The sequence below is a fragment of the Apteryx mantelli genome, chromosome 2 (assembly GCF_036417845.1).
Source record: "Apteryx mantelli isolate bAptMan1 chromosome 2, bAptMan1.hap1, whole genome shotgun sequence".
NCBI classification, from domain to species: domain Eukaryota; kingdom Metazoa; phylum Chordata; class Aves; order Apterygiformes; family Apterygidae; genus Apteryx; species Apteryx mantelli.
This window is the reverse complement of record NC_089979.1, coordinates 131,847,004-131,862,311: the sequence shown is the minus strand read 5'-3', so window position 1 is coordinate 131,862,311 and position 15,308 is coordinate 131,847,004. Positions and strand designations below refer to the sequence as shown.

Genomic DNA, 15,308 nt, shown 5'->3' with positions numbered 1-15,308 from the left:
AGCTGGAAGTGCTCTGAACTCCTTGAGAAAAGGAGGATGGGATGGGGGGACACCAGCCTGCTTCACCAAGTTTAGCAAAAAAATACCCCCCGCCCCAACTTCTTAGGGAATAGGAGTAATTCTGGGGTCACTGGGTCTCGCTGCAGCTTGGAAAACGTCTTTCGCTCCCCAGAATTGGCCACCTGCTTGGCGGGGGCAGCCTGGGGTCCCCTCCATCACGGGAGGGTGCGTAGCTCAGGTGGCAAAGCCTGTTTCAGAGCTCAAGGCCAACGCCTCCCCCTCCCCTCCTCCCTCCTTCCCGGGATACTCCGTCCTCTTCCCGCAACTGGCGGGGTGAACGAAGACGTGGGTTTCTGCCGCGGGACCGGGGCCGCCAGGAGCCGTGCGACGCAGAGACACCGCTGCCTTCTCCCAGCCCGTTCCCGGCGCGATGTGTAACAAAAACAAACAAACAAACAAAAAGCAGCAGAAAGATTTCGGGCAGCCTCGGATCGCCGCGCCGCCGCCGGGAGCAGCCCCCGGCGTGCCCTCGCTTGCCCGGGTGCCTCTGCGGAGCCGGGAAGCGCTCCCGTCCGTTATTACCGATAGCGATCAGACCTTTGCAAGGGTAAACGGGGGCCGGCGGCCGGCGGGGGGAGGGGGCTGCCTTGCCTGCTCTGCGAGCACCGCCCGCGGCACACGGAGCGCGGCACCGGGCGGAGAAGCACGCCGAGCCGCGGGCAGAGGCGCCGCCGCCCGCCTGCACCTCGCCGGGGCCAGGCCCGGGGCCGGGGCCGGGGCCGGGGCCGGGGCGCTCCGGGCCGGGCCGGGCCCGGCAGCTCCCGGCGGCGGCGCCCCGCGCAGCGCAGTGCAGCGCGGCGGCCCCGCGGGCGGCAGCGGCGGCAGCGCGGAGCAGGCGGCAGGAGCCGAGGACGGGAGCGGTGCGTCCGACGAGCCGGGTAAGCGCCGTGCCGCCGGGTGGAGGAGGGCGAGCTGCAATGGCGAGGATTTCCCACTAGATGTCTGCACAGATAATGATAACTGAAGGCTCTGTCCTTCCCCGGGTGTATCCCCGAGAGTCCGACCTTGCCGCCTCTTTGAAGTCTGCCATCCCCTGTAGGATTAAATCCCTTTTCCCCTTCCATCCTGCATTTTTTTTATTTGTTTCCTTTTTCTTTAAAGAGAGTTCTGAAGTTTAGGCTAGGGTAAAATACGGATCTCTCCACAGAGAAAGCTCTCTGGTGTACAACTCATGCTGTTGGAATCCTTTTACTACCTTTGATGTGTTTAAATAACACGGTAAAGCTGTGCACACACCTCGGATTAAACTTTAATCATCCGAAGTCAAGGACGTCCAGGTGGTAAACGACTTTACTTTGACATTTCTCCTTTAGAACAATATATGATCCCAGTCGCAGGTCGGAGAGACGTTCCCAGTCCCCTGAGTCTTAGAAGGGCAAATATGCTTTTACCAACAGAGATTAGAAACTCGTCGCTCCTGTTACCTTATTAAAAAAAAAAAAAATCAAGGCTCGCAGGATTCTAGTTCACCATATCATGCACCTATGGACTTCCTAGAGGACTGGGAAAATGTTCCTCACTGTTAAGCACCGTGCTGCCTCTCTAGGGACGTGTTTGTATAATGAACCATACATAAAACTAGACATGTTTTGTGTATGAAGGGGCCAAGATATCCCTGTAGAAAACGTATGTGTACATACACATACACACAAACACATGAACACAATTTTAAAAATTAAATTTGCCAAGGTTTCCTTTCGAGCTCAGCTAACGATTCTGTATGTTTGAATGTTTCCTTGTTAAGACGCCCTTTCTTTCGAAAATTATGTTGTTGTTGATTGCTTAAAAAAAATCCCCTACAGAATTTCTCCCTGGTCCCAGTGCGGTGTGGGCATCTCGTGAGAGCCCAAAGAGAGCTTGGTTCCTCACGAACAAAAAAACCCCAAACAAATAATATAAGTATGCTAAGAGAAATCTGAAACTCTTTATTTGATACGCTGCTAGCACCTTGTTTTAAACTAGACATCTTTGGGTTAACACGTACAAGCGAGGGGGATCTGTGGGTCTTTTTATTGCCAATCAATCTGTGACAAGTAATTTTTTGCCTTGATTTTTACCAATGGATCCCTTCTCAGCCTCGGCTTAATGCTTTACTTGGAAGCTGTGGAGCGCAGGGAGCTAAAGCCAAGCCTTTCGCATGGAGTTTTAGGTCCTGGACACAGTTATAAGAAAGGCCTAACCATCGGAAATCCCACGCTTCTTTTTCATTCCTTTTCATCCCCGGTTTGATCCACTGGGGCTTCACACCCTCCCCGAAGGAAATTAAAACAATTATTAAACATTAGATAAATTTTAAAGGAAACTAGCAGGAGGGAGATGGGCTCGGGCAGACTGTTTTAAGGAGCCGGCTAGAAAAAGGTCCAGGTAGCGCAGGTCTCCCAGGGGATGGGGTGAGATTTCGCCTCCCCTCGGGAGTGGGGCCAAGTTGAATTGCTCGGGAACAAAGTTCTTGCAACCCGATGACCTCTGTAGCGCGGAGAGCAAGGGGATGAACGGGCAGGCGGCCGCGGGGGCACGGCGAGCAGAGACAGGCAAGGGCATCGTTATGGTCCTCCTGGGGTCTGCCCCAGCCCCTGACTGCGGGGTGCCACCGCTGCCTGCGGGAGGGGTGGCAGAACAGAGTGGGGCTCGCCGTGGGGAAGGGCAGTGCTGCGGGCGCAGGGAGCTGAAGCTCTCCACGGACCCTGCGAAAGGCCTCGGACTTTGCCTTGGTCATTTCAACAAGTCTGGAGGCGTTAAGAAATAAGCATCTTTGCAAAGTTTCTTGTGATAGCGCTGCAAATTGCAGGAGTAAAAAGCGCTGCTCTCTTCTCCCTCCCCAGGCATTTGTTGCACCTAAGTGTGTCACTTAGCTGGGCTGTAAGAGGCGGCGTTATTGCGTTATGTATTGTTGCTATTTAGCGGAGATAAATCTGAGCTAGGAGACACGGTCGCCATAATCGCAGCTCACTAAAAGACAAAAGACTGTTCATTTATTTCTACACAGTCTCGAGAAAACTTTCTCTAAAATACCCAAATCCGATTATTTAACTGTCCGTTCTGTCCTCCGCTTCTAATTATGAACTCAAGATATTTCATGTTGGAAAAATACATCAGTTGTTTTATACCCGGACAGAGCCTTTACTTGTGAAACTCACTTCTAAAAAAAATAAATCTGGAAATAATTAACTCGTACAGTTGAGAACATTATGTTGCTTATACTGTAAACGTGTCCCTACACCTTTACAAGACGTTACAGAGGACTTACTCAACTAATTGAAACTGTTATATAGCAGCGTTATGTATTCAACATACTCGTTACATTTCATCTTTATGGACTTAGGGTTTTATTCCTTTCACAGTCTTGTGATTTTTTTTTTCAGCAGCCGGTTGCTTAATCTGCAAGAAGGAGAGACACTCGAACGCTTACGAAAAGAGAAGCAGTTCAGTGTTATTTTCTCTGTGGCAGGGTGAGATGGATCACACCAGCACGGGCGGAGGATTTGGAAAGGAGCTAGCTCAGAAAATATCAGCCGCAGCAGAGCCCAAACACTTCTTCCCCATCCCAACACCCCTGGAGAAATGCATGTATGTGTACTGGCTGGTTTCTATGCTAACTCGCTAGGGTGGCGGGATGTCTTGCTTTCCAAAAAATAAATAATAATAATAATAAAAGCGACTTAAGGAGCCGCATCCTTAAGCTGGGGAAGGCGGGTGGGCAGGAAGCGAGAGGCACCCATCCTGCTGCGGAGCGGAGCGGCGTGGGGTGGCCCCGGAGAGGGACTGAGGGGCGCCCTGTGGGCCGCCCACGGGGATGGCCCTCGTGCGGGTCCTGGGAGCCTGTACGGCGGTGCAGAGCGTGTGTGTGTTTGTGAGAGAGGGAGAGTTCGTGTATGAGTGTGCACCCACGAAAAGCTGCGGGAATCCCTGCCGCGGCTTCCCACACGCGACCCTTCCCCGTGCCCCATCCTCCCCGCCGCTCTGGCACGTCCCTTTCCTAGCCGAGGCGACTGGCTTTCGCAGACAATTTGCCGTTCATGGCAGTAGCCAGCGAGCCCACAATGAACTGTTTTCACGGCCCCCACCAGTGTTATGCCTTGAGGAGCTGATGGAGACTTTTGTTCCGTCCGGAATAATTAGCACTCACATAGGTTGATACAAACGCCTGATTCACGGGGCAGCCGGAATAAGGACCAGGATGTGGGCTGCAGTCTAGGCTCTGATTTGTGCTGAGGACACAGTCCTGCAGTTATTATGTTATGTTATTTTCAATGCAGAGGGCAGGGACTACTTCAGATGAGTAAATTCGTCTCCCGCAGAGATCGCCTCGAAATTTTTTTACCCGACTGATATTTCCAGGCAGGACCTGACATGTCAGAAGGAAAGGCAAACTGGAGAAGGGAAATCTAATAGCCAGAAGGGTTACTTCTAGGAAGGAGATGTGCGATACACTGACGCTCACATGTAAAAGCCAATATGCGCGTACACGCACAGATGTGTTGGTGTGCGTGTTTGAAAACACGTTTTATGAACAAATGTTTCCAGAGGTCTGGAAGAGAGATGCCAGTGCGGCAATGCTGCAGTTTCAGCTATGCCCGGAGCATGGCTTTTCTCCCAGAAATCAAGCTGTATCCCTCCCTTTCCTTTCCCTCCGCTGTCAGCACAGGACGGCCCCAGCGAGCCGGAGATAAAGCTGCGTCTACAGACGCGTTCAGGTCTCTAATCCTGTTTATTTACAGTGCGGTGCCGTGGCGACGGGCGGAGGCGGGAGCAGAGGGGGCTGGTAAGGATCAATGGACAGTGCCGCAGAGGAGCCCGGCGGCACCGCGGTCGCGGCACCGCGGCTGCGGCGGCGCTGCCGGCGGGAGACCTGCGGGGCGGCGGGACCGGGCCGGCGGGACCGGGCCGGCTCCCGCCCGCAGCTGCCCTCCGTGCCGACGGGGAGCGGCGGCCGCGGCTGCAGGTGCCGCCCGCTCCGCCGGCGCGCAGGGCCGCGGTCGCGCTGCGCTGCGCTGCCCGGGGCGGCCCGCGGCGCGGGGCCTGCGCCTCCGCGCCCGCCGCCGCGTGTGCGCTGCCCGCCCCGGCGCGGGCTCCCCCTGGCAGAGGGGAAGGGTGATCCCTGCCGGCGAGCGGCCCCTCCCGGGCCTGCTCCCCCTCCCCTTTTCTCGTCCCCTCCCGCCGCCTCCTCCCGAGGACCGTCTCTGGTTTCAGTAAAAGGCAGGATCTGAGCTTTCTCCCGTTCAGCTCCGAGAGGTGTTGCGATTGGCTGAAACGAGCGGCAGATGGGGTATTTTCAAAGATATTTCCCAACAATACGCAGCCGAGACTCCCGAAGTTTCTCGGGAAGCGAGCATTGTCTAGTGAAACAATGACAGTAAATAAATCAGTCATCGGGGTCCCCGTCGGCATCCTGGGTTTTTTTAACCGGGGTTGGTGATTCGCCTTCCCCGGCTCTCTACTCATTAGAAAGTTAATAGGAGGCGCCGGAGATTTACCCCAGGGTAACGGAGGGAGGGAAAGGACTGCCAAGGCCGAGGCACCGGGGACAGCTTTGCTAACAGCCGTCTGGCAAGCGAGACTCCTACGGAAATGCCGCGCCGCGCCGCGCTCCGCTGCGCGCCCGGCCCGACCCGACCCGGCCCGGCCCGGCCCGGCGGGGAGACGCGCCCCGGGCTGCAGCGCCCTGCTCGGAGGAGGGGGAGCCGCGGGAGGCTTGGCCTGGCCGGCTGCTGCTGCTCCGTGTGGGGCTGGATGTGTGCTGGGGTTTGTTTGTCTGTTTTTGCAAGGCTGTTTTGCTATGGCCAAAGCTTTTTCAAAAGGTTAAGCGGGTGCAAAGCAAGATTTATAGGCCTCCGTGAAGACGTGAAAATTATAACAAGTCTTTCAGGTATAAAATACGTTCCAGAAATAAAGTTTCTAGATTTATTTGCTCAACTTTTAGTTGATAAACTCCATATTACTCCAAAGGGAAAAACTTCCTCTGGATTATTATGTGCACAAGGTAAGATTTACACTCGCGCAGAGGAATCATATTCGGAAAGAGATGGCAAAGCAGTTAAGTCCTTTTGAACACGACCTTTTCAGTCCAGAAGTTGACTGTCCCCTTAGAACAGTGTGAATTTTCTGCTGTCTTAGTTAAATGGAAGCAAAAGTTTTTATGGCCTCTACAGCGGCTTCAGTTGAAAAGTTTTGCATGAAAGACAGAGAGGTGAGTGCCCCAGAACTAGATTTTCTGCTGGAAAAGTTTGAGTCCTCCACAGTCCCGACGTTTTACTAGTCAGTATGCTTTTTACTGCAGAGCTCGTGTGCTCTATGGAAACTGATTCCTGGATTTTATTTTATTTTTTTTTTGAAGGGGGGGAAGGCTGAGTTTTGCTTTTACATGGTCACTCGTTTTAAAACTTGCAAGACTCAAAATCAACGTACAGCCGTTTAGTGAAAAATAGCCCGCCCCAGCGCTCTACTGTTAATGAACTGAAATCATTCCACTTTCAACTCGCTCCTCAGAAATATTTTTACTTAGAGAGGACTGGCTGCTAATTGGGGTGCGCAGTTCCCTTTAATCTTTAACACAACGCTTGGAACCTACCCAGAATGAATTAAAATAAGTCTGACAAACAAGAAGTAAACAGGGCTTCCCAGTAAAACTCTTTATAATCACAGCTTGTGTGCCACCTCAAAATATTAGGTTTAGGCATTTAAGGCGTAAAGAATAAAACCCCTTTCCAAGGCCACTAATGCTCACATTTGGTACTGTTTTAGTCTTCTCTATTAGGAGTACAAAGGAGGATACAAAGGATGTATTTTGTAATACACTGTAGATGGAGTACAGATTTGCATGTTTACGTGCAATTTCTGTGCAGTAATCGTCCCCCGAACCTACGGATAAAGTATGTGTAATTCCTCTGAAAACAGACTACAGAAGAGTAACAGATCGTTGTCAGCAGAGTTCTCTCTCCTCTTCTTTATCCTTGCTAGTAAGTCGAAAGAGCAGTGTGTGTGTGTGTGTGTGTGTGTGTGTGCGTGCACGCGCGCGCAAGAGTGTGTACGGGAGGGAGCTCTGCCACAGAGTTTTGCAGCCTTTTAGATTTATGCATACCGAGATGGGTCGGCTTGTAGAAATTATAGCACGGAAAAGCTTTGGTTGAGTAAGCTGTAGGTCATGGTTTCATTACAGCTCAGCGACTTACAAGAAAAAAGACCCCGGACGTGGAAATGGCTCTCATAAAGCCAGTGTCATATGGCTTGTCGTGTAGAAGTAAACTGAAGCTTCACTGAACACCTACAGCTCCCGAAATCGCCGGATCCTGTTCCCACTGCAGAAACCTAATCGAGTTTGCGTGGTGGGAAGTGCCATTTACTTGTTTGTTTGCTTGTTTGTTCTATTTATAGACATTTCTGCCGAGCTCATCCCCGGAGCATCTGCATGCCCACTGGTGTGAGATCTGATTTCCTAGGCGAAGCTCCATCCTTATTCAGCAGCAGTGTTTTGGAAAAGTCTGCTAAAGAAAGAGTGAACTCGATCCATGCCGTGTGCAGCCTTCAGTGCTCCTGTTAGAGACCCAAGTGTGGTTTTCTTTCCCTCAGTATGCTTCCACACAGGACGGCAAAACAATTAAACCAGCCTAAAAGCCACCCGAAGTTACAATGACGAGGTGAAATGCTCTGTGTTTGTCAAAGGATTTCAGAAAACAGGTGAAGAATTAAAATAGGAATTAATGCCCTGCTTATCGCATGTAAATGAAATATTTAATCTGCCATTTCCTCTCTTATGTGTGCTCGAACACCTCCAAAAGTTCTTTGAACAAATATTTAGTTTCCAAGCTATAAATTCGTCTTATGCAAAGAGAAAGCTTTTAGGATCTCCAGTTTAAACTCGTTCTTACTGCTTGTTGTGGTGCTGAGAATTATCAAACTGGTCAGCTTACCTTTCCCAGGAATGGTAATTAAAAGAGAACTTGGGGAGAGAGGATAAAAGGAAGAATAATAGCTTTCAAAAAAATGTGAGCTCACCAGGTGTGACTAGCATCCTTACTGGTTCATTTATTTTTTCACTTAACTCCTGTTCTTCTGCCCAATACCCCTACAGCAGCTCTGTTTTTAGAGCAACTCTGCAGCATTTTAAGAGCCTTTAATAATGTCACTCTGAGAAAGAAAAACAGAGAAGTGAAATTGTTAAGGAGTGAAGCTGCTAAGGTATTCCCTAGTCTGGCAGAGGAGTTGTCTAAAACAAGAGCTGCTTCATCATGTTCTCTCCTGAGATGTGAGGAAAGCACTCGGGGACTGACTGGTCTTTTTGAACACTGGGTTGAGATGAGATGGGGTGGGAAAGGGAGAGGAGAAGGAGGATCCTTCTGAAAAACTTCCCTGGAGGTAAGCTCTCCCCTCTTCCAGGGAGGAGGAAGCTGGCCATGGTGACGGTGAATTAGTGGCACTTGACAGGCAGGTGGGGGCCCCTTGCGAGCCACAGGCTTTAGGTGGGGGGTGGAGGAGGCAGCAGGAACCTTTTCCAGTGGCTCTACACTACTTAGACAGCATTTATGGACGGATAAAGCTGAACACTGGACAGGACTCCCTGAAGGAAAAGAACCTTTCAGTGGAGCCATCAACCTGTCATCACTGCAGTAAAGGTGTAACACACAGGAGTGCTGGTAAGAGCCCAGGGTTTATTTCCTGGTCCTGTCACATGACATGGGGCCAGGGTTACCAAAGGTTACCCCCTCACATGGAAAGGATCAGTGGCCATCCAGCCCAGCAGCTGCTTCTCCTTTCTCCTGTCTCATTTTGTATTTTAACTCATTCCCGTGTCTTTAAAAAAATGCAAAGCCAACAACCATGTTCAGCTACAAACCCATATAGGCAATGAATAACACATTTGTGTACAGCCCTGAAGCACCAGCCAGGTAAAAGCTAAAGGCTTGAACACCCTCTTGCACCTGCCTTATGTCCCTGGAAGAGTTCCTTTTCCCAGCTGGTGGAGACATACCAGAGGGTCCTATCACTGCACTGCAATGTTTTTCCAAACAAGCTGCTTGCTGTCTTCCAAGACAGTCCCTCTGCAATGATCTGTTTGCCCAATAATATGAAATCTGCTGGTTGGCCTCTGGGTTTTGTGGTGTCATATCTTCACAAGCATGACACAGCGAAACCAGCATCAGGACTTTTGTGAGAAAGTTAGACACAGTCTTTGGTTGTATCATTCCTTGCTATACAATTCCTTGCCACATGAGAGATGCAAGCTCTATTACAGCCTCCAAGTCAGTGTGTATGGACATAATGGGAGCCAAGACAAGGAAGACTTGGAATCAAGGACATGGAATGGAAGTAACCAGAGACTACAGAATTAACAAGAAAGCTGTTTTCCACAAAAAGTTCATTGCAATAGCTTTGGTGTAGTTTCCTCCAGACAGACACTTGTCAGACAACACTGTCCTACTCAGGATATTGGTGTAGCTAAATGGCTTTCTATGAAGCCTTGCAATAAAATGTGCACCAGAACATAAGAGAGTGCAAAGCATTTGTTATAGAACTTGGAGGTTTATATTACTTTTATAGAGGGTTTGGGGTATATTTTAGATTTATTTAGTGCTCACAGAGCCAAGCAGTGGCATTGCAGACAGAAAATATTTGCCACTTCTGAAGAGCTGAAACCATGGCTGAGTTCTTTGATTCAGCTTCCCACCCATCTGTACTAAACACCGGAGCAAGGGTGGCCAGGAGCAGGACTGCCCCTACTCCTGAATGGGCCCGACACACCACACAGATCAGAGTACAGATCCTGACTGGTTTTGTCCAGGCTGATAGCAGAGGGCCTCTAGGCATTGCTCCAGTGGCAAGGAAGTGTTAGGGGTAGGGAATCCCTTAATCGTACCTCTTTATCATTATTATTATTATTATCAACCCTCCTTAGCACTGTAAGCAGGGAGCAGACCTCAATTTGTGAAGTGCTGAGAAAGCAGAGAACACAAAGATATTCCCTGCCCCAGAGAGTTTACCAGGAAAATGGAGGATAAGGGATGATGAATGAACATTGGAAAGAGCTAAGAAACACAAGATAGTAGCAGCTTACCTGACCAGCATCTGCCCTGGGAGATAGGAGACAGGCAGCTTTGAATAGAGCTGGCAACAAACAACCTTTTTTTTTGTGAAAAAAATCTTAAACAAACACATTAATTTTACTGTGTTTGGGGATTTTCCTTCTTTTTTTGAGAGAGGGAAAGGGTTACTCCCTCACATGGTCAGCTTACCTTATGGTCAAAATGGGGAGAAAGAAAATGTGACGCAAAAATAGAAGTGTGAGAGAAAAACATGAAGCTTGTAACAAAAAAAAAAATACTGTTTTTCTTGCAGTCAAAATCTGTTCTAATCAAAACTGGGTTATTTCCACTTCAGATGTTAAACAGCAGCTGTATAATGCCTGGGATGCCCCTAAGCAGATGAATTGGATTACAAGGTAGATTTGTCCCTTTTCCAAAGAGAGACTTGCGGAGGAGTACTGTAAAGTGATCCTAATGAATAGGGTAAGGGGATGGCTGGCTCTTATCTTATTACCACAAAATAATAATATGAACAACAAGGGTATTGTTCCTCTGTAAAATACTATTGGCAATAATATTCAAAATTTTCTTTACTGTAGGAAAACAGCTAACTGGTCACTAATTCAATCATTGCCATGAAGTAACTAATATTACCCTTATTTTACAGGCAGGGAAGTGGAGTTGGAAAGATTAGGGTTTGCCCAAGGCCACAGAGCCAGCAGTCAGGCAGGAAGAAAACTCCAGATTTCCTGACTCCCACTCTCCTCCTAAATTCATCATCCACACTCCAATGACTTCTAAACAGTGTTTTCTAAGATAAAAAAGATAAAAAATCTCTCTTCAACTGCCCCGAAGTTCCGCCCAAAATCCCCCTGCTCTCCTGTGGAATCAAGCACTGCTGGCATGTGATTTAGCATGTTTTGGACCGGTTCTATAATGCCTTGCACAACGGGACACAAAGTTTTAGTGCCATTTAAATACAGTCCTAACACTATACCTGACCAGTCTTTGATGTCTGAATTAACCAAACAGTCTACCTGGGAGAGCTGCAATGTGAGACAGTGTGAGTCAGAAACGGTGAGAGAACAAGGCTGTAAGAGCATGTATAACATCCAAGACAATTTACTGTGGAGGATTCAGGCCTTTCCTACAACAAAAAGACTTTTCACTTCAACTAATGTTTTGCCTGTGCATCAAATTGCATAGGCTAAACAACAAGCAAAGGTTGGTTAAGCTATTCAATAGGTAATGTACCCATTCTTGAGCCATCATAAACCCAGCATATTGATTTGTCTCTATCTGATTAAAAATCTTTTTTTACAAAAATGAGCCGCTTAAGCTGGACTAAGAGTATCCGCACAACACAGCATTTCACTGAGAGCTGTGATTGATGATTTATCTTGGATTTAGCTGATGTAGCTGAAGAAGTTACTGCTGCTGGCTCCAGCTGTAAAGCAGGGGTGTCTGCTCCTCAGCCATGGTGTCTGGTGTGTTAATTTAAACTGAAATCATGTTAGGTTAATTAATAACAGTAACTGTGAATGAAGCAGCTGAAGGTAGACATCTCTTCTGCCCTGTCAGCAAAGCTGTCAGGGCTCAGGAATCAGAGACTCTAATTAATGTGTGTTCCAGCAGTGGTTTCTATAAACCTATTTTCCATTTCATTGCAGTGGACTAAGAGGTGCCATTCCCATCAGTTGTGCTGTCATAGCTGTGAGGTGGTAACTTACAACTGAGTACATCATCATTGCTTAAGTTGTCTGTCAGGCACACTGGGGGTGACCTGGTCTTCCCTGCTCAGATGAGGTCTACTTGATTTCAAAAGAAATTAGTTTTAACTCTTTATATCCAATCTCTATGCAGAGTTGAAGTGCACAGGGCTGTGGTTTAAGCTGGAAATCTATGCAGAGACTTACAGGCCTCCTTCATTTCAGCTGAGTTCTGTTTGATCGCATTTAGATTAGATTAATTTGGTGCAAACCAAAACAAGACACTCGTGCTACAATAGGAAATTATTGGAAGGGTTGCGCTGTGTTAATGAACATCTACTTTTGAAAGCTCATGCAAATTAAGATAGGATCTGAGTTTAAAATACAGTGGCCCTCCCTGAGTACCTCCATATTTGAACATTCCTGCTCTGAACAAGATCTTGTGTTCTTCCTGACTTGGCTGGGAAGGAGGGTTTGTCTAACCAAGAAATTCACCCAGGCTGAGATGGGGTGTGGATCTGAGATGGAGCAGCAAGTCCTGCATGGTTCTTCATAAGCATTTCCATGTGTGAACAAGTCTTTAGCCTCCAGTCACAGACTCCATCAAGAATAGCTCTGTACGTTGAGTTGTATCACCCAAGCTCTACAGATTACAAAGTACAAATTACTCTGTGAACTTGCCAGGTTCATAGGTTAGAGCTGCCTTCTCTGTCATGTTGTACGTAGGCACCTGAAACTTAGCATTCTGGTGCCATTTTACCTGCAACATGCTAAAAGGTGTCAGTTATCCCAATAGCTTACTGCTGTTTTGACTGTGAAGTATACTGATCATAAGACTTGCCTTGATTCACTTCTACCGTACCAAGGGTATGCCAAGCCTTCCAGGCAGGTGGCAGAGAAAGAGAGAGAAGGCGTAATCTTTTAATTGGTGCATCCAGAAATACATGCAAATGCAAGTGCTCAGGAAACCCCAGTTGTTGGGTGTCAGCAGGAGATTTCTGCTCCTTAGGAAGGGTCTCTTACTAGTGTGAAGGCTTAACGTTATGGAGAATATGGTCTATGGGCAGCACATCTGCTTTTCATATAGTGCTGGTTCCTTTCACCAACACTGGAGCCAGAAGCTCACAGGCACTTGGCTGAATGGCTCCCTTCTCCCTCCTGGCCAGCTTTTCCAGTTCTTTTGGTTCATGGTTGTCCTGCTTGGAGATATCCTACCAGACACTTCATACTTTGCTGAAAACCCAAGTGCCCATCATGTGGAAGGACCACTGGCCTCACAGAATGGCCTGGAAAACACCATATTTTCATTGGGAACATCCTTAGCTCATCCATATGCTCCCGGCTCAGAAGAGAGGCTTCTGGTCCAGACTGTTTTTACGGAGACATATGTAATTCTCCTTCTATCTGCTGGAAGGTTTCCTCCCCCACTCACTGCCTTCTTTGGAGTTTACCCTATGGAGTTGTCTCACAGAGACATCTCTTGTGGGGGAGGTGGAGACCTGCTCTCTCTAAACATTGTACTATCATCAGCAAAACACTTGGCAAGCATGGAGCTTGGGAGGAGAGAAGAGAATGGACTAACATCGCTGTATAGACAATCTGAGAATTTCCTTCTGCTCAAAGAGCTGTCGGGTTTAGGACACTTCTTTCGTGATTCCTGTCATCATCTCCACTTGCATTTATTTCCTTTAAGTTAGATGATGTCTAGATTGGGCCTTAACTTTTGGAAAACTCAGATTCTTTGGCCCTCCCAGCAGCTGCTCTTCCACTGTCTGATTTTCATGCTGATGTATCCATTCGATTTCATCCTAATCCACACAAAGTTCAGGTTTCTTAGCACTGGGAGAGTTTTGACCCAGCAGGCACCAGAGTGGTTATTATATGGGATTAATGCATCTGCCATGCAAAGATTCTTTCAAGACTATTCAGTTTTGGGGTTTGTTCCCCCCCCCCCCTTTTACAGTGTGCACTATATCATATTTTAAGCCTTCTTTGGCAAGACGGTGTGTGTTTGTGCTTGTGTGTGACTGTGCGTCTAACCCCTAACATGAGTGCCATCAGTTAAGGGGTTGGTTTACAAACCCACATTTCCAAAGCTTTGGAAATCTGCATGGATCTTGCACGGATTTGGCACTGAAACCTCTAAGAGCAGCCAGAAATCAAGTCCTCTCTGCTCCCACCCTTTTTATTTCTGTGAATGAATATGTAAGAGACCTATAAATCTAAAACTGTGCAGGCATGGAGGAAATCATGAGAGTCAGTCTGGTGATATTACCGCGGGGAGCTGTGAAATCACCGAGGATTTATACAAGTATACACGGCGATGTTGTCATTAAAAAAAAAAAAAAAAACACGAAATGGGAAGATGGCTGTTTTGCTCTGTGCTGCGTGTGGCGGCCGCTTCTGACACATGGTTTCGGTACCTCCCCTCCGTGCTCTGCTGGGAACCGTCAACCCGGCGGCAGAAAATTTTCCAGCCCCACCAGCCGTTTGGAAATCAGCCCTTTCCGGGGCAGTATCAAGCAAAACAGCTCTGGGTTGGAGTCCTTGGCATTTTGGGAGGGGCTCGCAAGGGAGGGAGGTCACTTCTGCTGCCACGTCCAAAGTCGGCTGGTCACCGAAGCCGGACCTTGCCCCAGCCCGGCTCGCCGTCGGGGCTCCTAAGGCCGGTGAACCCCGGCTGCCTGCCCAGGGCTACTACCCTAGCTTAAAGGGAATGGCATCTTCACAGGATTCGTCATATTTATAGGATCGGGGATTATCTTGTCTCCACTGGTGTTGCTCGGGGCCCGACGGGGGCAATATGGCCCGGGGGCAGCCAGCTACGTCCTCCCCTGCGCCTTGGCTGCTGTCGGTGCCCCGGGTCGGGACTGGCGAGTGGAGGAGCTCCAGCAGCAGCCCGATGCGAGGGGGACAGGGGTTAAGGACAAAGATTTCGACCTACCCTTCTCTACCCCAAGGCCACCGCGGAGCTGGCCCGCTCCCACCTCTTGCAAGAGGGTGCCCTAGTAGTGGATGACGCCCCTATTTCAAAGCCCCCCCCCCCCGGCTCCCCAGAGCTCTGCCCGGGATGAGGGGGCCGGTTTGATGCTGTGAGCTCGCCTTCTCCCTCCCGGCTCGGGCTCGCAGCGCTGAGGGGCCGGCGACGCTCCCTTCAGCCCAGACCCGCCCGCCGGAGCCGCTTTCCCAGGGCGCTCCGTGCCGGAGCCCGCTGGGAAACCACTGCGGGGGCCTAGCTGCACCCTCTGCCTGCGGCCCCGCCGGTTTCGGGGTGCGTGGGGGGAGATCTGAACTGTCGCACCGGGAGGGGAGTGAAATAATAGTCTCCACGCAATTAAAAATACCCTCTCTCCCTTACGTCTGGTGTCTCCTCTCCCCCTGCTCTCCCCCGGAGCGGCTGCACTGCAGGACACGGTTTGCAGCCCGCTCTGGGTGGAGCTCCTTGCTGCTGACAGTCAGATGGTGTTTGTGGTTTGATCTTCCCAGCGCAAAACCCAGGCGTGTTTGGCCACCCAAGAAATGG

At 49.3% G+C, this 15,308-nt stretch overlaps 1 long non-coding RNA gene across 1 annotated transcript; it reads left to right on the top strand.

Annotated features, from left to right (window-relative positions):
• The first annotated feature begins 854 nt into the window (after positions 1-854).
• Positions 855-8,248, top strand: LOC106483590 (uncharacterized). Its single transcript, XR_001292414.2, has 3 exons — positions 855-938; positions 3,423-3,627; positions 7,217-8,248. It is a non-coding gene; the product is annotated as an uncharacterized lncRNA (long non-coding RNA).
• Positions 8,249-15,308: the final 7,060 nt, after the last annotated feature.